This window comes from Piliocolobus tephrosceles, chromosome 5 (assembly GCF_002776525.5).
Source record: "Piliocolobus tephrosceles isolate RC106 chromosome 5, ASM277652v3, whole genome shotgun sequence".
In the NCBI taxonomy this organism is placed as follows: domain Eukaryota; kingdom Metazoa; phylum Chordata; class Mammalia; order Primates; family Cercopithecidae; genus Piliocolobus; species Piliocolobus tephrosceles.
The window spans coordinates 149,032,525-149,056,593 of record NC_045438.1 but is presented as its reverse complement, the minus strand read 5'-3'; the positions used below and the strand labels follow the sequence as shown (position 1 = coordinate 149,056,593).

At 37.4% G+C, this 24,069-nt stretch overlaps 1 long non-coding RNA gene across 1 annotated transcript; it reads left to right on the top strand.

Annotated features, from left to right (window-relative positions):
- The first annotated feature begins 13,340 nt into the window (after positions 1-13,340).
- LOC111541157 lies at positions 13,341-22,553 on the top strand. The gene is made up of 2 exons (XR_002731202.1): positions 13,341-13,436; positions 22,020-22,553. It is a non-coding gene; the product is annotated as an uncharacterized LOC111541157 (long non-coding RNA).
- The last annotated feature ends 1,516 nt before the right edge of the window (positions 22,554-24,069 follow it).

Genomic DNA, 24,069 nt, shown 5'->3' with positions numbered 1-24,069 from the left:
GTTCTGATTGTTCAGCTCCCACGGTGAAAATGTGGTGGTTGGTTTTCTGTTCCTGCCCTAGGTTGCTGAGGATAATGGCTTCCAGCTCCATCCATGTCCCTGCAAATGATATGATCTCATTCCTTTTTATGGCTGGATAGTATTCCATGGTGTATATGTACCACACTCACCTGGAACTTAAAATAAAAATTAAAAAAAAAAAAAACACATAAACTCAAAAGTGCTTTATATTGTGATGGTAATAACCCCAGTGTTTGGAAACAAGTTTAGGGCAAAAACATGAAGTCACATTTTTTAGTCAAAGTTTATTTTTCAATAGGAAAACAGTAAGCTAAAGGAACTAATAAATTCTTTTAAATAAGGTTGGCACGGTGACTCATGCCTGTAATCGCAGCAGTTTGAGAGCCCAAGTTGGGTGAATCGCTTGAGTCCAAGAGTTCGAGACCAGCCTAGGCAACATGGCAAACCTCATCTCTACAAAAAAATGCAAAAATTAGCCAGAAGTGGTGGCCCATGTGGGCAGTCCCAGCTACTGGAGAGGCTGAGGTGGGAGGATGGTTTCTCTGCATAGATGGGAGGCCAGTGGAGAATGTTGAGTAAAGAACTGACCTGATCTATTCTGGAATCTTGTGTTGAGACAAGCTGCAGAGGGATAAAGAGGATGAGTAGGTTATTGCAGTCATCCTTGTGTGAGAGATGGTGGCTTAGACTACAGAGTGAAGAGTAACAGTGATATAAAGAGTTTGCATGTCTCTAAAAGGTTCAGACAAGATTTGCTGATGTAGGGTGTGAGAGAAAGTGAAATGTTAAAGGTGAGCCCACCTTTAGTCTGAGCATGGGTTAGGATGTAGCTGCATTTACAGATGCGCCTCAATTTATGATGGGGTTAAATCCTAATAAACCCATACTAAGTTGAAAATATCCTAAGTAAGAAATGCATTTGATACACCTAACCCACCAAGCATCATAGCTTAGCCTAGCCTCCCGTAAACATGCTCAGAGATTTACATTAGCCCACAGTTGGGCAAAATCATCTGTCACCAGAGTCCACTGTAGAATGTCTAGTGTTTGCCCTCGTGATCACATGAGGAGCTGTTACTGCACAGCATCGCAAGGGTGTCACACCACATATCACTAGCCTTGGTGATATGGGAAATATTACAATTCCAATTCAAAGTATGGTTTCTACTATGTATCACTTTCACACCATTGTAAAGTAAAAAAATTGTAAATGAAACATGTAAGTTGGAGACAGTTTGTACTAAGTTGAGGAGGACTAATAGAGGAACAGCTTCATTGGGAGAGACAAGGAATTTAGGTTTAGACATTGAGTTAAATGGGATATATGAATCTACATTTGAAGGGAGTGGTCCAGTCCAGAGATAGTTGTTAGAATATTTATGATATTTAAAGCCATGTGATAGGATGAGATCACAAGAGGAGTGGCAGGGGAGGAAATTGACTCAGGCAGAGAAAAGAGAGTTTTACAAGAGTGATTAACAAGATAAAATCTGGTACAGCAGTCAAATAAAATTTTATTCAATCACAGGCCATGCTAAGGAATGAATAATCCTGTGACTTTGGATTTTAAAATGTTAAGTGAACTTTTCAGAAAATAACCCTGGCTTCTAAGTTGTCTAGATAATATAGCAACACATATGGTATGCAGACCTCTGAAAGCACCTAAAATAGTACATTGGGGAATGGAAAGAAAGCATTGGAGTCTACGGCCATATCACCCTGAACGCCCCCTATCTTCTCTCATCTCAGAAGCTAAGCAGGTTTGGGCCTGGTTAGTGCTTGGTATGGAAGAAAGCATTAGACATCAATCTTGTAAGAATTTAAAATTCAATATATTATTATAATATATATATATTTTTGAGTTGATAATAATTCATGTGCATGCGTACATACATCTAAAAACATTTTTAGAGGTGGGAGATGTAAAATGCTTGTAAAACACTGTACTATAATGAAAGAATTAGCAGAAAGCTGAAAAGGCCTTTTTGCTACTTAGTTGTGTTATGGTTGATCTAGAATCAACCTGTGTTTGGATACATCCTTATATATGAGTAAAAAGGCCACTAAGTGAGCAACTGCTTGACTCTAGTTAGGATAGGCTCTATAATGCCAGCTCTAATGTTCTTGTCCAGCACACTCACGCTGGAGGCCCTGTGGTCCTAGTGCCTGCTCAGCATCCACTCCTGCCACCTACACTCATGGCAGTAGCATGCAGAGCTGTGCTGGACCTCAGCCACAGCAGCCAGAGGAATATTGGTTGCATCATGAAATCGGAGGGCTTGAGAATATTGCCCTGCTTCCTTTGTTCTGTTTTTCTGCAATTATTTTATCTGAGAGAGACCCTCTGGGGTTCCTGCATTTGTCCTCTGAGGAGGGGGCCTAACACAGCAAAGTCTGGAGGCTGCTTAAAAACCCTGCGTGTGGCACTGTGATCATTTCTCGTCATTTATTTTTGCTGAAGCTATGTACCTTTGATTAAACCTGGCACGGCACTTTAGAAGTCACTGATACACATCAAAGAAGTTAGCGCTCCTAGATCAAAATAGACTGAAGGTTTGGACCTGAACCAGCGCTGCTTGAACACTAAGAACAGACCACAGCAGGAGGCAATTGCTTTTGGACAAGAATCAGGAAATAACCAAATGGATTTCCTCTATTTCTTCCTTCATTAGCAGCATGGCAAATGCCTTCATCCTTTTAGAAGAGAAATCTTTATTGGATTTTTATCCATAAACTAGTTTGGGGGTAAAATTCGAGGTGAAAACTTAAAGAACTTCCTAAGCTATAAAACTTTGTGATAAAGATGAACATAATTTATGCTGGATGAATGGAATAAATATACCAATTTTTCTTTTTATTTTATATGCAATTGTTGATAGAGCTCAAATGCATTTGAGGAATGTAGATTTACTTTGTTTCCATTTGGTGATCTGGGAACAATTAAAAAGATCACACAGATCAATCAAAAATAGGATCAAGTGGAAAAATTACACATGTCGGTAAGTCTTTGAGGAGTTTTTTCCAAAGACATTTTGAGAGAGTGGAGGAGTTTCATTTTTATATAATGTCTCCTCAAAGGTGAGTACTTGACTTGTAATAGACATCCAATAAGTATTTGAATAAATTATTTTAAATGCCAATTTCTAAATCATATCTAATATAAATAAATTAAATAGATCATAAATCATTTATTTAAAAATAAACTCAGTTGAGTTGATAGAAGGATAAGAATAATTATTAGAGCAAAACATCCAATAATCAGTAATTCCATTTTGACTTTTTTAACAAGGAGTTTTCTAAGTGCTGAGATTAACAACCTCATTTGTTCTTCACAATAGTTCTGTGATGTAACTATGTTATTGATCCCTTTCTACAGACAAAGCCATTGAGGCTTTGGGAGTAAATTAATGCTCCTATGACCAATCAACTATTTATAACAGTCCATTGGCAAACGTTTCCTGTAAAGGACCAGATAGTAAATATTTTAGGCTTTTTTGCACCATACAGTTGCTCTTGCAACTACTCACCTCTGCTGTTGTAGCATGTAAACAGCCATAGCCCATACATAAATAAATGACTGTGGCTGTATTCCAGTGAAACTTTAGTTATGGGCTGAAATTTGAATTTTGTGTAATTTTCATGTCATAAAATATTATTATTCAATTGATTTTTTCCCAGATCATGTAAAAATGTAAAACACATTCTTGTTTCACAGGTTGCACCAAAAGAGGTGGTGAGCTGGATTTGGTGCACAAGCAGTAGTTTACCAAGCCCTGATAGAAGAGACAGGCTCAGGAGTTAAACTTAGATTTTCTACCACAGTCCATGTTCTTTCCACTACACCATATGGATTTGTTTCATAGTTGAGGAGAGGCCCTAGTCAGAGACTTGAAATCTGGAGAGTTTTACTGCTGTTCCTACTTTTAAAATTAAGTATAAGACTCAAACATTTTAAGCTTCTGCATTCAAAAAGAAAGATAGAGTAATCACCGGCAGTAGAGTAATTACCAAAGAGAGAGCCAATAGCAAGCCCAGCGAACACTTCATTGTCAGCTAGAGGGTTTGGCTAAAAGTAAATTTAATACTCATTAAGAAACGAACATTGCTTTAATGCCACTTCAGAGGCTGGTAAATTGTAGCTAGCTCTAAGCAATTCAGGAAGCTGGCCCATTACTTTAAGGCTGACATGTTCTTACAAACAAATCCTTCAGAAGGCAAGAAGATCGGGAGAAGCCCCATAGTGGAAAGATGAGGTGTCCCCTGGAGCAGCCCAGACCTGGAATTCTACCCCTTACAAAGGCAATAGGCATGGTCATAAGTAGAAGAGGGAGTGGGTGTTGACTGTACTGAAAATATGGCACACAAACTTCATAAAGTACAGCCCCACAGAGGAAAGATTTTGAGAATTGCACCTGTCTATGAAAATAGTGATTAAAAACACACTCTTATCAAGGTACATTTCATCATTTTTATATTTGTTTTCCTCCTCCCGTATCATGATTTGTTACAACCCCTCTGAAGCATGAAGCTGAAATTCGTCTCCTTAAACCTCTCTTCCCTGAGTGATTTTGTTGGGATAGAGTGGTTCATAAGAACTTAGCAATTGCCGGTGTGCTATGGAATAAAACTGTCAGTGTGATTTAAAAATACATATTGCAGAAAATAAGAAAACACGTTTTAAAAACCTTGTCATTTCATCTTCTATAGAAGACAAAGGCAATGAGGGAGAGAGTTCAAAATAATAAAAGAGACTTTGTTAATTGTGAGGCATTTACAACCTCAAAATCATGTCACAGTGCCATGGGAACTAGCAGGTATCCAAGTGTCTCAGATCTAAAATAACAGGAGCTAATTGCCCAAGTGATAGATGACTTTAGAGAAACATACTTAGATAAGTAAATTAGTGAATGAAAGAAGGCCATGAATGACTAACTGCATATATGTCCTTACATATACTTTTTGGGATACTTTGGATTTTGTTTTTGAATTTTGGAATGCAAGGAGTTAATCATCTTGAATATTCCCCATTTCCTTTTGTTCTGGCTCTTCTGTGACATCATGAAATTAAAATGTAGAAATTAACCCAAAATGCTGGCGATGTCTTTAAGTTGCTTTTGGTTTTCTGTTTGCCTAAAAGTTATACTTGACGAGCTTCCTCATCTATGGGTTTGGTAGGTGCAACATATGAGCTTGTGGGAAAATATTTCATCAGAATAGCATTAATATATCTTTGCTCAGAATGAATATTCTGAGCTGCACTACCCTTTGAAAGGAAAATGCATATTCATGCAGTATTGTGAATGGATAAAGAGAGGAAGAAGGATTCTACGCAGAAGAGAGATGATTTTACTCCTGCCACTTAGCTAGATAGGTACAGAGATAGATATTTAAGTGCATCCTTTAAGCATATACACAGATATTTAAAATTTTATAGACAAGTTCTTGCCAACCTTTTTCTTTTCTTTTTTTTTTTTTTTTAAAGACAGAGTCTCACTCTGTCACCTATGCTGGAGTGCAGTGGCGCTATCTTGGCTCACTGCAACCTCTACCTCCCAGGTTCAGGCAATTCCCCTGCCTCAGCACCCCCTAGTAGCTGGGATTACAGGCACACACCACCACGCCTGGCTAATTTTTGTAGTTTTAGTAGAGACAGGGTTTCACCATGTTGGCTAGGCTGGTCTTGAACTCCTGACCTCTGATAATCCACCCGCCTCAGCCTCCCAAAGTGCTGGGATTACAGGTGTGAGCCACCACGCCTGGCTGCCAACCTCTTTTTAATGAAACATATAGTAAGTGTTTATTTGTGATAACACTGTGGCAAACAGCAAGGGGTGTGAAAACAGTTATTTGGAATTTGCTATAAAATATTATTTTACTGACATTGTAAAATTTTGGTAAGAAAAAGAAATGCAGCGTATTAGGAAAGATATAGATTATTTCTAAAATAAAACTTCAAACACTTAAAGAGAAATTTGAGCTTGCTTTTATAATACTAGGTTTTAAGGTTGAAATTGTTCTACTTGATTCCTAGCCAAGGTGTTACAATGATGATTTCATCAAATTTTCAGTATTTGCTCTCTGAAATATTTCCATGTAAGTAAATAGTGTATATTTTAAACATTTCTGAAACCACTCATTTACAATAATTGGTTTTTTTAATCTAATAATTCTTCCTTTTCTTAAATTATCAGCTACATTATTGAAATTTCCTGAGATCATGTATTTGGACTTTAAACCCAGGTGAATTTTTTTCATATTACATGTTTCAGAAATAATGATGAAGTTTCAATCTGCAAAGCATGCATACATTTGCTAGGACAGCCACCTGGCAGCTAGCTTGTATGCTAAAGAGCAGATCCAGTCAATGAACATCAAGTATATAGTTTATGTAAAGGTAAGGATTCAGGGGCTGTATAGCAATGCATTCACTGTAGCTCCCCTCCTCCCATCCCTGCTTTCCCACCCTCTACCTACAGGACATCTTTGGGCCGAGTGCCATGTACTCTGTCTGTGCACTTTGTACATGAAATCTAGGAGGCCTTGTACCCTGGTTAATAGTGGGCTACCACAGACACTTCAGTTGGTATGAATACATATGTCCAGGTGCTTAATCATCTCCTTGTCTTTGCTCAGCTGTCATGGTGGACTGGAATGATGGATGTTGCTCATGATCTTCTCTATAGTGGGGCTTTTCTGGTGGGCCTGTAAAGTGTTCCATTGGAGAGTTCAATAATACAAGGAAGAGACTGCATGTGCTTACCCAGACCAGGCCAAGGCTCTATCTATATCCTCTAGCTTCCTGATTTCCTAACCAAATGGACCAATGTCTAGCTTTAGAACACCGCTTTTCTGTCCACAGGTAAACTTGGGACTCTGAGGGTCTAGAAGCCACCTGACAGAGTCTCTGTAGAAGAGATGTGCTTCCAGCCAGCGTTAACAGGAGAGGAGTGGTTTTCTGTGCAGCCCGCAGACCAGGACCATTTTTGTGTATAGGACAGGTCAACTCCTTTCCAGCAATTACATCTCACACTTACCCCAACTGACCACAACCTCAATCAGGAAAGCTGGTTACTTATTCCTGAGATTTTAGTTACTTATTCCTGTTACTTATTCCTGAGATTTCTCACCTGCCTGTCCCAAGCATGAGGCAACTGTAAAAACAGAAAAACAGAGCTTGATCAACATCAGATATACAACTCAAAGAACTAAATACTGGTTTTCGCTTTACAGGTAAATAAATGTTAATGTTAAAAAATTCCCTTCTGTAAATCAAAAAATTTTTTTAACTTGCTGTCATAAAAACTGTGATCTTGGTGAAATCACTGAATGATAAAGAACTTTAAAAATGTTTCTGAAATAAATCACACCTCTTGCCTAGATTTTGCTTTATCCTGAGATTTTTCATAGAAATTTTACTTTGACTTTGGTTAACATGTTAGGATTGGCATTAAAAATAGAGGTTTTGCATGAGATAAAATTAGATCACTTGTAATTCCAATTTTTAGGGTTTTCAAAATAATCATTAATATATGTAAATTACTTGTTAAAATGGTCCCCATTCTTTAAGGTATCTAAACACCTAAATAGTCTGGTGGTAGAAAATTTAAGGTCATTTGGAAAGTATAATATTTGAAGTACAATTCTATGAGACCAGGGCAATTCACAGGCAACAAATCAAGCATTACAAAGTAATATTTAGATAGCTACTTGTCATGTCTGGGTAGACATCACAGGTACCATGAAAAACAGCAGAAAGAGCCAACACTACAAGGCTACATTCTAGTTATTTGGTTACATAGATACAGCCATGGTCTACCAATTTAAGCGGTAGTATTTAATAAAAGAGAAAGCAAATTACAAAATGAGTTGTATTGATAAATGTGATTAACTCAATTTAAATTTCAAGGCTTTAATATTTTCATAGGCTTAGTCCTTTGTTCTTAGTCACATGCATAATTACTTTTCCTCATTCTTTAGATTTAGTGACAGAAAAATCTGAATAATCTCTGTAGAAAAATATACAGTGGGAAAAACTGATCTAAATGAGAATAAACGTTGCCAAAGTCTTGTGGTTACGTTGTGTATGACCAAGTGGAAAAACAAACCATTATAATCTCACTGATTGTGGTTAAAAATAAATACCTCATTTCTTCTAAGTGTGATGAAGCAAGAGAAAGTTTATCTAGTTAGTTTTTAACTCTCATAGTTTATGTCAAAATTGAAACAGGAGAAAAAAATTTCCAGCCTATAAATCCCAGGACATAGTCTGGCTGCCACACAACTCTTTGTTTTCCCCTCTTTTCTTAAGCACAAGATACACTCAAATTCCACAGAACAGGCAAAATTCAGTGGCTTCATAAGCAGTCTTTGAGAATATACTTCAATGGTTTATCATTGTCAAATTCAAAGGTTCTCAATAAAAGCATATCAGAATCACCAGGAGATGTCAAATTAAAAGGTTCTCAATAAAAGTACATCAGAATTACCAGGAGAAGAGCTTCAAAATACATAATTCACAAAAGATAAATTATGCAAATCAATAAATAGTAAACTTACCTCCAATCCAGTCTAGTTTGGTGACCTCTTAAACTCAAAAAGACCAATACAGGAATGCTATTTATGCAGGTATATTCTGAGATTGTGTGTGTGTGTTTGTGCACGTGTGATGTGACACACATACTTATACCAGCTTCTGCAGAGATCCCAGACCCTGCCTTTATGCAGAAGGCATGGTTAGAATGCGGATTTGCCAAGCATACTTTCTTCTCCTTCCTGGTTGTGTGATCATCACTCTGGCCATATTTCCCTCTCATTCTGCCATGGAGTTTATAAGAGCCCAGACTGGCAAAGACAGAACCAGTATTTGCCCATAATAATTTGGGAAATTCCGTGGCCTCATTCAACATTCATGAGTTTTGGTAGCCCAGAGAGTGGAGTCTAGGAAGGGGCCAAGATTTCTCTGAGCTGTTTTCCCAGGAAACGTGAGTATCAAAATATCAGAAATGGCAGTACTGTCTTAATAATACCTCCTGTTCGTGGACAAATTCTGTAAATTTTTATTTGTCAGAATAAGTACAGTCTATGAATACTTGATTGTTATGCAGTCATACTTTCCTGGTTTTTTGTTTTTTTGTTTTTTTCTTTTTTCTTTTCTTCTAACCTAACACTCTCCTCCAGGGAAATCAATCACCACACTAAACATTTACTAACAGGATCTCCCACTTTGGCTACACATTGGGATCACCTAGAGAGCTTTTTAATATACTGGTACTTGGGTCCCACTCCCAGAGGTTTTACTTTGATTGGTCTGGGATGGACCTGGGCATCTGGATTTTTTTATATCACCAAGGACCTTTTTTTTTTTTTTTTTTTTTTAACTTTTATTTTAGGTTCAGGCGTACTTGTGCAGATTTGAAAGATAGGTAAATTGCATGTCGCAGGGATTTGGTGTACAGATTATTTTGTCACCCCTTGGTAATAAGCATAATACCCAATAACTAAGGAGGTGCAAGGCCTCTACAAGGAGATTCAGAAGACACTATTCAAAGGAATTAGAGATGGCAGGTAGTTTTTGGATCCTTACCCTCCTCCCACCTTCCACCCTCAAGTAGGCCCCAGTTGATGTAATTCCCTTCTTTGTGTTCATGTGTGCTCAAATTTTAGCTCCCACCTATAAGTGAGAATGTGCAGTATTTGGTTTTCTGTTCCTGTGTTAGTTTGCTTAGGATCATGGCCTCCAGCTCCATCCATGTTGCTGCCAAGGACATGATCTCATTCTTTTTTATGGCTGCATAGTATTCCATGGTTTATATGTAACATCTTTTAAAAATCCAGTCTACCGTTGATGGACATTTAGGTTGATTCCATGTCTTTGCTATTGTGAACAGTGCTGCAATGAACATACGTGTGCATGTGCCTTTTTGTGGTAGAATGATTTACATTATTTTAGGTATATACTCAACAATGGGATTCCTGGATCCAGTGGTAATTCTATTTTGAGTTCTTTGAGAAATCAACAAACTGCTTTCTACAATGGCTGAACTTTACATTACCACCAGCAGTGTATAAGCATTCCTTTTTCTCTACAACCTTGCCAGGCCATCATCTGTTATTTTAATAATAGCCATTCTGACTGATACGAGATTATTTTCATTTCTCTAATAATTAGTGAAGTTGAGCATTGTCAACAAACTAGGCATGAAGGAACATACCTCAAAATAATAAAAGTCACCTATGACAAACCCACAGCCAACCTCATACTGAATGGAAAAAGGCTGGAAGCATTTACCCTGAAAACCAGCATGAGACAAGGATGCCCACTCCTACCACTCCTATCCAACACAGTACTGGAAATACTAACCAGAGTATTCAGGCAAGAGAAAGAAAAAAGACATCCAAATAGGAAAAGAGAAAGTCAAACTATTCCTGTTTGCAAACAATATGATTCTATGTCTAGAAAACCCCGTAGTCTCAGCTCCCTGATCTGATGAACAACTTCATCAAAGTTTTAGGATATAAAATCAAGGTACAAAAATCAGTAGCATTCCTATACACCAACGTCCAAGCTGACAGCCAAATCAATAATGCAATCTCATTCACCACAGCCACAAAAAGAATAAAATATCTAGGAATACAGCTATCCAAGGAGGTGAAAGAGCTCTACAACAAGAATTATAAAATACTGCTCAAAGGCATCAGAAATGGCACAAACAAATGCAAAAATATTCCATGCTCACGAAGAGGAAGAATCAATATTATTAAAATGGCCATATTGCCCAAAGCAGTTTACAAATTCAATGCTATTTCTATAAACTATCAATGACATCCTTCAGATAATTAGAAAAGAAACTATTTTAAAATTCAAATGGAACAAAAAAAAAAAAAAGAAAAGAGCCCCCAAAGCCATGGCAATCCTAAGCAAAAAGAACACAGCTGAAGGCATCACATTCTCTCACATCAAACTATACTACAAGACTACAGTAACCAAAACAGCATGGTACTGGTACAAAAACAGACACATAGACCAACGAAATAGAATAGAAAGTTCGGAAACAAAGCCACACACCTACAGCCATCTGATCTTCAACAAAATTGACAAAAATAAACAATGGGGAAAGACTCCCTATTCAAAAAACAGTTCTAGGATAACTGGCTAGCCATATGCAGAAGACTGAAACTGGATTTCTTTCTTATACCATGTACAGAAGTCAACTCGAGATGGCTTAAAGACTTAAATGTAAAACCTAAAACTATAAAAAAAAAAAAAAAAGACCTGAAAGATAACCATTCTGGACATAAGATCAGGCAAAGATTTTATGATGAAGTTGCCAAAGCAATTGCAACAAAAATTGACAAATGGGATCTAATTAAATTATAGAGCTTCTGCACAGCAAAAGAGTAAACAGACAACCAAAAAATGAGAGAAAATATTTGCAAGCTATATATCCAACAAAGGTTTAGTATCCAGAAGGAAGTTAAATTTACAAGCAAAAAAATATATATATATTAAAAAGTGGACAGGAGGCATGAACAGACATTTTTCAAAAGAAACATTTAGGTGGCCAACAGCATATTTAAAAAGGCACCTGGATTTTAAAAAGCTTTCTAAGTAATTATAATGCAAAGCCAAGATTGAGAATCATTGCGCTAAAGAGAAATTATTCTGTCTGGGAGTGCAAGTTTTTTTTTTTTAAGTGAGTAAATCAAGATAATCCTGCATTCTATTTCTGAAAGAGAAAGACACCTATTGCTCTAGGGGTAAATGACGCCCTAGTCACTTTAATTTAGAATTTTCAGCTTTGTTCACTGTTTTAGTCTCCATGTTATTAATTTTCTGTTTCATAAACCTGACAAACATAATTGTTAATTACGTACCACACACTCCACCCTCACAGTAATGGTTTCTCTCAGAACCTTCATCTGATATAAAGCTATAGTACAATGCCCCAATATATTAAATTTCAATTTAATTATCTTTATTACAGCATCACCTCCTTGGAGGAAATATTAACTCTGAGATGGACCTATAATAAGAGAGAAAGGTAATGCAGGGAGCCTTGCCCTAAAGCCTTGTGCTACTATATAGGCTACAGAGCCACAATAAAATGGTTGAAAAAGGAGCTTCTCTGCCATATCCTCGGCTCCTTGTGATGTGATCCCTCAGAGGCCCCTACTGGCACACACAAAGTGAATGGCATAAGAAACAGAATTTACACACACACACGCACGCACGCACGCACAAGTCATTGTGCATGTGTGTGTATGTATATGCACACTTTAGTTGAAAACAGAGAATAATTCACAAATAATTAGCCCAGGTGAGACCAGGAAACTGTCCATGGACAGTACATAGGCATTACACCATAGTTAATCTTTTAAGAGTTAAACTTTACTTAGCACCATGTACTTAAAAAAAAAAAAAAAAAAAAAAAAAAAAAAAAAGCTTAGGATGGTTTGCCTTAAAACATTACTTGAAGTGACTTTCAATGACTCTCTGACTCTCTTTAAACTTGGTTTGAAAGTTAAAAGAGCTAGAAGCCAGCAAACTCCCCAAAAGTAATTGAGTCCCTAAATTAACACTAAGGGGCTTGAATCCCATGCAACGATGATATTAGGTGACTGAGAAAAAATGAACTAGAAAATTGGATCACAGAGCTTTGAGGCTGTGTTATTGAAGCAAAATAATAAAATAAACTTTATTATCACTTATTCAGCATTTAAATAATAGATATTTACAAGAAGTATTTTGGGATCAACTGCTATCAGGAGTGAATTGTCAGTATCCCACATACATGCCTCACCACTCCCGTTTTTGTTCTTTTTAAACATGTCAGGAAGTTTAGGCACAGAGAAATTGATTTGTCCAAATTTCAGCCAATGGAGTCCAACATAAACACAGACAATACCAGTGACACTAGAAATATTCAGTGAATTGGGCTATCAGTGTATAGCTAGGACACCAGCTTTAGCCTAAGTTGAACTTATCATAGGATATTGACATCTTTGGGGGCACTGGAGATGTGGTGGGGAGAGGGTGCAAACTAAGAATGCTCCTTGATAGAACACATTGAGGGAGAACATATTGAGACGCTTAAGTGAACAGCCAAAGGGGAAAGGGTATTTTGAGTACATGCTGTGCCTTTTATTCACATAACCCCACCCTCTGCTTAGGGAGAGAGGGTTGTAATAAAGAGCAAAACTTCAATTAGATATGATACTAAAATTTCGTGACCAATTGGGGCAAAAGCGCCTTATCTATTGGGGGTTCTAACGAAGTGGAAATTAACAGAAAGAACTCTTTCCAGAATGAGTAAATATTGGAAGCTAGAGGAGGTAGGAAGTGGCTTCATGGCAACACTGCAGCTGTGCTTTTCATGATCATTAATGAATCTGATGGAATGAGACAGTGGAAAATGGTCAGTATTGGGCAGTAGCTGAGAGTTCTGTATTAATGGGGGAAATGTGAGGGTATGAGATGTGCTTGTTCTTGTGATCAAATGGGTGTGAACTGAGTAAAGACAGCTCATTATTTAATATTTAGAATCCAAGGAAGATTCTCCCTGAATTGTAAATTGGCAACCTCACTGGGCACACTGGCTAATGCCTATAATCCCAGCATTTGGGGAGGCCTAGGTGGGCAGGTGGCCTAAGCTCAGGAATTCAAAACCAGCCTGGGGAACATGGTGAAACCTCATCTCTACAAAAAAATACCGAAAAATACCCAGGCATGGTGGTGCATGTCTGTAGTCCCAGCTACCTAGGAGGCTGAGGTGGGAGGATCACCTGAGCTCAGGAGGTTGAGGCTGCAGTGAGCCATGATTGCACCACTGTACTCCAGCCTGGGTAAGAGAGTAATACCCTGTCTCAAAAAAATGAAATAAAATAAATGAATAAATAAGTAAACTGGCAACCTACTTCGCCAAAATATACAATCTTTCTATTCTTTATTATTACAACTTTGTGCAACACGTTGCCTATAGACATTTAATAATATTTGCTCATTAATTGAGACCTATCTGAACAACTACTATCAAGTTCCCATGGTTCCTTATTTGGGCTTTTCCTTGCTGTGTGCAAAGGTTCTATATGGTTCTACTAGATCCATCAGTCAGAGCTCAGTCAGGAAAACTGAAACAACTTGAGGAATTTCTAATGGAGGTAACCATGTAGGAAACTGGTTACTCAATACTGGAAGGCCCAAAAGAGCAAAAAGGAGAGGGTTTGATCAGTAACTGCAAGATGATACTTCTATCCTGTCAGTGACGAGACTAAAGGGGAAAATACTATTCAAGAGCCCATGATCTCTGCCATTAAAGTTGCTGGATAATCTCCTGCTGCGGTCAGAGCCACCACTGCCACTACTTGGGAAGATCATAGAAGTAACCTGCTTTTTCTGCTACTCTGCTGATATACTGCCTAAAGCCAAGAGAGGAAAAAATGCCCACAATCTTTTTTAAAAACAAACAACAACTTTATTTTAAGATCAGAGGTACATGTGCAGGATGTGTAGGTTTGTTACACAGGTAAACCTGTATCATGAGGGTTTGTTATACAGATTATTTCATCACCCAGTTATGAAGCCTAATACCCATTTGTCATTTTTCCTGACCTTCTCCCTCCTCCCACCCGCCACCCTGAAAGGCCCCAGTGTGTATTGTTCCCCTCTATGTGTCCATGTGTTCTCATCATTTAGCTCCCACTTATAAGTGAGAACTTGCCATTCCTGTGTTGGCTTGCTGAGGATAATGGCCTCCAGCTCCTTCCATGTCCCTGCAAAAGACATGATTTCGTTCTTTTTTATAAAATGCTCTCAATCTTATTCCCACCTTCCAATTTCCTGTTAGGACTTCCCACTAGGAGAGTATAAGAAAGCTGCTTGGTAAGGAGCGAATCTTGTTAAAAATAAAGTTTGCAGACTTTCAGCCTGCTTCTAAGAGAGAAACACAGATGCATGAGCATGGAGCTGACAGTCAACAGACAAGTAACCAGCCCATTGGGTTACCCAACTTAAAGTTAAGCAGGAAGCCAACAATATTGAAATAGTCCTGTTAGATTAAATTCCATTGCCAATGAGAATTTGATAAAAATTATACATGATTGTCTGCTCCATTAGTGTAACAGGCAACCATCAATTTTCTCCTCTTGTTTTGTGATCCATAGATTTAGCTGTAAAAGGCTTGCTTCTACTTACAAAAATTTTAGTTGAAAAACATTTATAAAAACAAGAAAATATACATAGTATATTACAGCTAACAATATACAGTCAATATACATAATAAATGTTTTATTAGATTAAGAAAAAGTGCAAGAAAGGAAATCTAATGCTTGTCACAGGGCCAAATACAATATCTGAGGATAAAATTTGATGAAAATAGCATTATGAAAATTCACTCCCATTAGATGTTGGCTTTTTTTATGTCAGCTTGATAACTTCCAGGAAATAAATGAAGACATTTTAAAAATCAAAGGGATATAATCATATACGTGGTGCCTTATAAAAATTGTTAATGGTGCAGTATACCAGCTCCAAACTATGCCAACATTAACCACAGCAGGAGAAAGTAATGAATTCTAATAAGTCTGGAGACAAGCAAAGAAATAATTAATATCTCTGAATCAATTTTGTGGAGCTATTATCTTAATTTTGTGGTATTTTGAATAGAATAAAAAATATTGAGTCACAAAAGCAAGATATTAATTAAGCAGGGATGGTTCCTGAGACTTGTTGGTACACAGGCTACATTTTTTTCTTTTTATTGGAGACTGGAGTGTTACATTTCATTTTTGGAGAAAGTAATCATCTACTTTTCCAAAGCAAGTTAGCAGTCAAGTAGAATCTAAATGACAAATACCATTTCTCCTCAAAGGTGGTATCTACAGACCACACATTTTATAAAAGAAGGATCAAGTCCAAATTATTACAGTTTCTTTATTCACACTGATAGTCTACGCCACACATTAATAGGCGGTTCAAAGCAAAAGCTATATAATTGGTTTTGGATATCCCAACCTCCTTTATTTCTAATAAGTATCTATTATTGCTAGACCTAGGATCCCGTCATATGAGGAAGCTAGTAGTATCACTCCTCCAAGCCCCAGAGATGACTCTGGTTTGGTGGAGACAGTGGATTAAATATCTGAGCAGATAAGAGAGGCAGCATCTAGACACACTCCCCCTACAGGAGTTTAAGGGCCTGAGACTGGGGAACAGCTACCGGCACCAGCAGCGATGCCCTGGAGTCATTCTCATGAAGCTTAGGAACTTTGAGCAATGTCTATCATTCAGGTGATCCCCTGCAACAAAGAACTACGATGTGCAGAGAGGGAAGGCGCTGTAAGTAGAAGAGAATATTGGATACACTTGCCTTATTATGTAGGCTATTAGTAATCCTAGGACAGCCTCTAGCCAAAAACAAAAAACAAAACACAAAAAAAAACATGTCTTAAAGCTTGGTGTACTTGATTTGGTATTTCACCTTTCCTATGCCTGCCTCCCCAGTCAATCTAAGTGTTTATCCTGATTTCCCCTTAGAGAAGACATGTGACTACTCTTTGCAACATTTGCTATGTTTATGAAATACAGGGTGCAAATTATATATTTCATAAAGGAGAGATATGTTTGTATTAACAGCACGATCTTATGCTTATAATCTCTTTTTAATCTGGATATATCTTACTGCCAAAGTGATTTCATAATTTAAGTTGATATTTTTTTTTCTGTCTTATCAGTACAGAAAGTGATGGCATATTTTACAATCTTTGGTGCCATAGATTAGATAAAATATGTAATTCACTTAGCAAATGTGAAATATTGGACAAATTTCAGACCCCTACTGCATAAAATGTGAAGGTCAACACTTAACTAAAACGATTTCTTAAAGATTCTTCCACCTTCAAAACCCGTCAAACTATTTACTAGACCTTCAGCAAAAAAAGGCATTTGGTAAAGAAATTGAGATACTAAATAATCTATCAAGGAAACTTAAATTATCATTCAAAATTAATAGGCAGGAAATAGTTTAGCTGAGGACAAGACCAGTCTGCCAAAGACAGAGAGCGAGCCAGTGAGAGACAGAGAGAGAGAGAGAAAGCTTAAAAGCCCAGAATAAAACTGCATACACAATATTTAACATGTTTTTCTATTTCTTAAAATGCCCCCACCGTATTACCTGAGCTGCTGAAGTGTGTAGTAGCAAACACAACCCTTCTCCACAGCTTATATTTTAAAGAATTGAGAAGTTACATTCATAATTTATAAATCAAATTAGAAATTTTCTGATTGGAAAAAAGAAGAAATTTGATGCCCCCCCTCCCCGCTGCCAAATGCCTGAGAATGTGTCCCTGTGGACATTGACCTGGGGAAAGCCACTTCGTCATTTCATCTATTGAAGATACAATTATTTTGATCCTCTAAGCTATCTGAAAATTTGAATGTCTTCTGTGTTATGATAAAATGCCCTTTCCCGTCAGCCTTCTGAAACAGAGTGCACTCAGAAGGCCTGCTAGATGCATTATAGGGACACATCAGGCATTCTGCAAGCTGAAGATTCTCCACTTTGATCTCCCCGCAAGCTGACTGTGGCACAGTGTCCCCACAGAGTTGAATGCACCACCGAGGAGGGTCTTTTAACTAAAGTGCACACGGGGAAAATTTCATGAGGTTCTTATGAAGTGGTTTGTTTTAGCTCTGAATGGAGGAAAAGAAGTAGAGAGGAAAAGGGGAGACGGTCTTGTGACATAAAGATCCAGCTGGACCTGGTGTGATTTTTATCATCTTAAAGCCTGTTTGAGAAGACTAACCTCAAAGTGTAAGACTGTCTCAATACAGCACATTTAAAAAAATGGAAGGCAAAAAGTAGCTGGTCTGTAAACAACCCACAAAGCAAATCGCCAGTTGATATTTCCTGAACTAGAATTCTTTGAGTTACAATGGGAACAGCTTCTCGGTATATAAAGAGCATGAGTCTTCTCTTTGGTTCCAACGGAGCTTTGTCATGACTTGTAATGAGCTGAACATTGTAATGCATGTTCTAAAAAAAAAAATTGACTATGACTATGTGTGCAAAAATACAATGCACATGCACCAGGATGTTAACAAAACAGCACCTGCACAAACTAAGATTGCAACTCTATTCTCAGCTTATCTTTGCTTTTCACTCACTGGGATCATTTCTGTTTCAATGGGAAGGAAAGCCGCACACGCAAGCAGAATTCATACATTAAACTGGAGCTACCACTTTTATGTGAATCAGAGCTCAGTAAACAAAACAAAAATCTGAAAAATTTTAAGTCCAAATATTGTCTGTCACATAAATACAATAAGCTTCCACAATGACAATGTTAATAGCAATAGATGATAAGTAACACAGGCTTTTAAACCTGAGGTTGGAATTTAAGAGAGGTACTACACAATTCTAGGCTGTTTAAAATTGTTTTAAGTTGACTATACACACAAGAAGCATTCGTTCAGACTTTAAAACTGTTCTTAAAAATATCATTAATAGAGTTATAGAAATTAATGTACAGATGAGTGAAAATACATAAATAGCAAAAAATGATTATATTTATTTGTCCTTTAAAAATGCCAGTAGTTAACATAGTTCTCTAAATCTAATCCAACATCTGTTCATGGTTTACAAGTGACAGATTTGCTGATTAATTGAGAATAGATAACCCAGGTAAACAATAAAAACCACTGCAACTAACAAATAGTGAATACTTATATTTACCACAAGTACCATGCCTTGTGCTAAATACTTTATATATTTATTTAGTCCTTCAACATTCTGTTAGGTAGGTACTTGTTATGCTTTGAATTTAGCAGATGATCTACCTCGGGGTTCAGGTTTATGAACCTTGCCCCTGTCGCATAGCTTGTAAGCAGCAGAGCTGGGCAGTGTGGTATCGCACTCCTCCCCTAGATCTAGTCATCACATATTTCTTAGTCACTATACCTATAATAGGAAAGAGCAAAACAACATCGAGGATGCTGTTATTTGGGCAAATGTACATTTTTCAATTGTGGCAAATGAGAGTGCTTTCTATAGTAAGGCCAGTTGAAAGTGAACAGTGAGTATCCCTAATCTGAATCATTACAATATTACAAAATGAAGACTTGACACAACCAAAGAACTTCATATTGGAAAGAGTATTAGAGGACATCATATTACCCAACATAGGGGTTCTGTCCAGTGCATTCCTGACAGATGGCTGCATTTGAACACTTCCAGTGATGGGGCATTCACCACCCACTAGGCAGCTTATTCCAATTTTAAATGACTTGAAGTTTTAGAAAGGACATCACTACATGGAGCCAAAAATCAGAGCTGCTATCACTTCAAGTAATTACTGCATGCTGTATCACTTGATCATTGAAGAAACTATTGTCTCACTGTAAAATATGGGAGCTAAAGTATATACAAGGGGCAGCATATTTAATTGAATAAGTGGCATGTCCAGGTTTGGATCTCTTCCTCAGCTGTGTCAACGCCAGTGAAATCCAACGGCAAGCCTGGATTATACTGCATAACCCTAAATAAAATTTACCAGCAAACCAAGGGCATCCCACATCACATAACTATTGCACTTTGCTCTATCAGCTTAATGTCCATTGTGCTGGTAAAGACACACCAAATTTCTGATTGAAGCAAGATTCAGAACGGGGCATGAAACATGCAGTAGGTCTGTGAACATAATTGCCACAATAAACCCTGAGTGAGGTGTGAAGGAGGACATGAGCTATAATTCATACGTGTAGTGTATAATGGAGGACACACACGCAGCTGATGGGTGACTGTGGCTCCTCACACTGCCAGCTTGCCTTAGAGGGTAGGGCTGCTGATGGAGCAAGGCATGGTGCCCATTGCACATGCCCACTCCGCACATCCAACCAAAGAGACTAAAATTCAAGGAAAATATTTGCTCTCAAAGCAAACAGAATCAGCATACACTTTAATCTGTTCTATAGATACACAGTGCCGCCTCTTAACCAAATGCCTTACTCTTGAGCAGTTCACTGCACTCTGTAACCGAACGTCAGACAGGACAGGAGAATGTAACTCCTTCATTTCTAGAGAGAAGTGCAAAGTTTGCTCATATTGCCTAATGTTTTACATCCATTGTGTCTAAAATTAAAATCCCAACAGCGACCAGGCTTGACTGTATTCTAAACAGAAGCTACATCAAAAGAGCTTTTGAATCTGGCTTCCTAAGCCAGGGTCATGAATTGATACTTCACTGCTGACTTCTTCTGCCCCAATCTCTAAGAGAAGCTCTACCTAGCCTCCAGAATTGGCAAAAATCTGTGATGTCTCTCTAAATTGAAAATCTATTTTTAAAAACAAACTTCTTAACAGGTTGACTGATTTTAATGAGTATCCATAGTTTTTATCAGCATCCATAGACATCCAATGTCTTCTGACATTAATTTTATTGAGTTTTTAACTCAAAAGTTACGTTAAATGCATGTTTGTGTCTTTTTGCATTTCAATCTATTTTTAAAAATATTTGAAAGTATTTGAATTTCAAAATAAGCTGTCACTTATTACAGGTTATCCCAGAAGTCTTAGTGGAGTTTCGAGCTTTCATAATTTAGGCAGAAACAAATGCTACAAACTTCCAAAGAGCACCACTTGTAATATTTATGGTTACCTTTCCTCTAGGCTCATGCGGTTTAGTGAATTTTTCAAAATCTGTTTTTAAATTTTTCCAGTTTCTCTTACTGAAAATGATACACACTGACTAGAAAAAGAAAAAAATCAGTCAAGATTTACAAAATTGCATACATATTAAAAAACATAAATAATTACTATTTTAAGAGACACTTGAACAAGACAGTACATTCATACTTCTGAAATAGTTAAAGCTCAAAAGTGAACTAAGGGTTTCTGAAGACTCTGTAGAATGTTCCAGTTCTGGAGCCCTGCAGAGACAGCCTATGTCAGGCAGGAATATAGCAACCCAAAAGCCATCTCTGTATTTATGCTTCTTTACCCACTGCCTGAAAATGAACAAGCATAATGTAGAAAGAGGACCTCTTTAAGGATAGCTTTAAGACATCATTTCCACTTTGTGAGTGTGTAAATTAACGGTGGAGAAGTTTCAAAAAGAGCATCTTCCCCAGGTCAAACCCTGGGCTCTGCCCCATGGCACATGATTCAAATTTAGAGAGCAGCATTTCACCCACCATATCGCTGTAGAATCTAATCATAATAAAGACAGAAGAGATTTTCTTACTTGAGCACTTAAAGTCAAAGCTTACAAAGAGTCTGCTTGGAGAAAATTGGGCATATATGCAGACTTGATTCATTCTTTCTACTCTTTCTAGAAAAATCTAAGAAAGCTGAGGGTTGCGCTCAAGTTTTTATTCTCCTTCTTTAGGCCCCTTTTCTGCCTCCTGCCTTCCCAAATCCTCAAAGAGACAATGAATGTCACCACCACAGAAAAATCAAACTAGACTGTGAGAAAGCCAAAGAACTCTTTATCACTCAGTTGATATGAAATAGTCAAGCAGAAAATAATCTTCCATCCTAGTCGACTGACTCATTTTATGAATGAGAAAAATAAAGGGAAGAACGTTTTATCATACTGTGTTTTATCAATTTTGGGATAAAAGTCTGAGCTGGAGCTTAAGCATTCCCCTCTCAAAAGGGTACGGTGTCAAAGACACCACAGAAGTAGCTGATGTTAACCACATAGACTGTAACCTAGTTTCTGGTAGGGACCATTCTGTTCATTGTCCAATCACTACCACAGAGCTGGCACATGGACTACAATCAGCAGATGTTTATTTCACAAAATGTAGCTATCAGGACCATATAAATTTTTATATTATAAAAAGCTATTAGAGTATATTAACCTTTTGCTTCCTGCCTATTCTGGGTTGGATAAAAAAAAAAAAGAGTGTTTTTAGAGTAAAGGGATAATACTGTATTCTAATTTTGATGGAAAGAACAAATTCCAGGAAAGAATTGCAATCATTCTGGTTTGAATTTTTAAAGGAGGAAGATGAAGGGGCACACAGGAAGACAAAGTGTGCTGAAACGAGAAAGAAGCCTAGAAAACAGCACAGAATACTGAAAGACACAGAAGAGAACACGAAGAGATTGCAGTGGGACTGGGACTTGGAACCACTTTCTCTACATGTTGTTTTAAGTATTAATTTTTGTGTAAATGGCATATAAGATCCTCATCTGCCATCTACATAAAAGATTGTGGTGCCGAACAGGACTGCCCTGTGTGGGCTTTGTTTCCAAGTCAGCTTTCTCACAAGCATCTCTCTGTTTTCTGACAAATGAAAGGAGCAAGTTCATTGGAACAAGGAGGGTGTATTGTCTCTATTTGCCATTGACTTGTTGGCTTCCTTGGGGTACTTAATGAAGGAGCAGCATTTGGGCAGCAGGGAAAGAGCTTTGGAGTTGTCAAAAGCACTAGCTAAAAAGCTTCAAACTGGGTCTTGCCGGTGTGTAACTGCTGTGGAAGAAAACATTTGAAAACAAGACATGCATTTTTAATAAATGGAGACATAAAAGTTATTTTTATTTGATCTGAGCCTGACATTATTTTGTGCTTCTAAATTCCTTTGGAAACACTAGAAGTTTCAATTCCCATGTCATCTTCAGAGTGCTTTGAGAAATGTGAAAATTGTGCAATTATCTTTTGGATGAATGGAAAGAAAAGGTAATCTTTCCTTGAATGATAACCTTTACTCAGCCTTAAATACACAAGAAATGCTTCATTTCTCACTTTCTTTATCTGACACACTGAAACAACACCAATAATTGTTTAGGCCTCTTGCAGAGATTCTCTGCTCCCTATTTTGTATCAGAAGTTTTTATAAATGTTTCTCACATGAAGTTTAAATTGATCAGCATTTAACTAGGTAAACTGGAGACTTCTTTGTTTGTAATTCTTTCTCAGTCTTTTGCCCATAAATCAAGAAACTGAATGGACTTAAAGACCTCCCATTATTTTATAGGTGATGAAACTGAGACCCAGAATGTCTGATATTTGCGCAAGACCATCTCGTTGGTTCTGCAGACCCAGGACACACCGATTCTTCAAGCCTACCACTGTTTCTTCTGCTTAATAATAAAACATACACCATAAAAAGCAGCTGCTGCTTTTTGAGGCACAGTGCTAGATGTTTTAAATATATTAGGATATTTTTCTTCATTATCTCCTTACAAGATAATTATTATTCTCTTCTCTTAGATAAGAAAGCTGAGAAAGAAAGTTGATAAAAATCCAAAAAGGTAGTGTAACTCACCCAATGTTACAAAGCTGGACAGTGGCAAAACCTGAACTAGAACACAGCTCAGATTGACCCCAAAACCAGAATAGCTAAGCTAACATATCTCTGAAATTCAAAATAAAATGAAAACCTGAATATGAAAATAGAAATAGAGGCACATGTCTCCTTGGGTACTGTAACAACAACAACAACAAAAGTGAAAATCAGGCTGTTTCTTAAACGAATGGGAAGAAGTCCAATCTAAACATTGGAGTCCTAGCCAGTTCCATAAATCACCTAACTGAGGAATATTGGTAAAATTCAGCCTCACTGAGCCTTGGAGTCACGCTCCCTAGGGCCAGTGTTAATGCTACCTGCGCCACCTCCTTCACCAGACCACTGAGAGGATCAAACAAGAAAGATAAATATGACGATGCTTCCAAATATTTATCAGAGAATTATAATTTTAAATTCTAAGCCCCATTGGAAGGGGTCTCAAAATTCTGCATTTTTTTATTAATTGCAGAAATTGCAAAATTCTGCATTCTTTTTATTAATTGCTTCTCTGATTTGAGAATCCTCTTGCTATTTATATGATCTCGAGAAACATGGAAAGCAAATGAGGGTGGACTTGGTTGCTTAGTGTGCTCCCCCAATCATATCTACCCAGAACCTCAGAATGTGACTTTATCAGGAAATAGTACCTTTATAGATGTAATTAGAGATCTCAAGTTGAAATCATTCTTGGATTTAAGGGGATGATTTTCCTAAAACCAGTGACTGGTGTCCTTGTAAGAAGAGGAGAGCACACAGAGAAG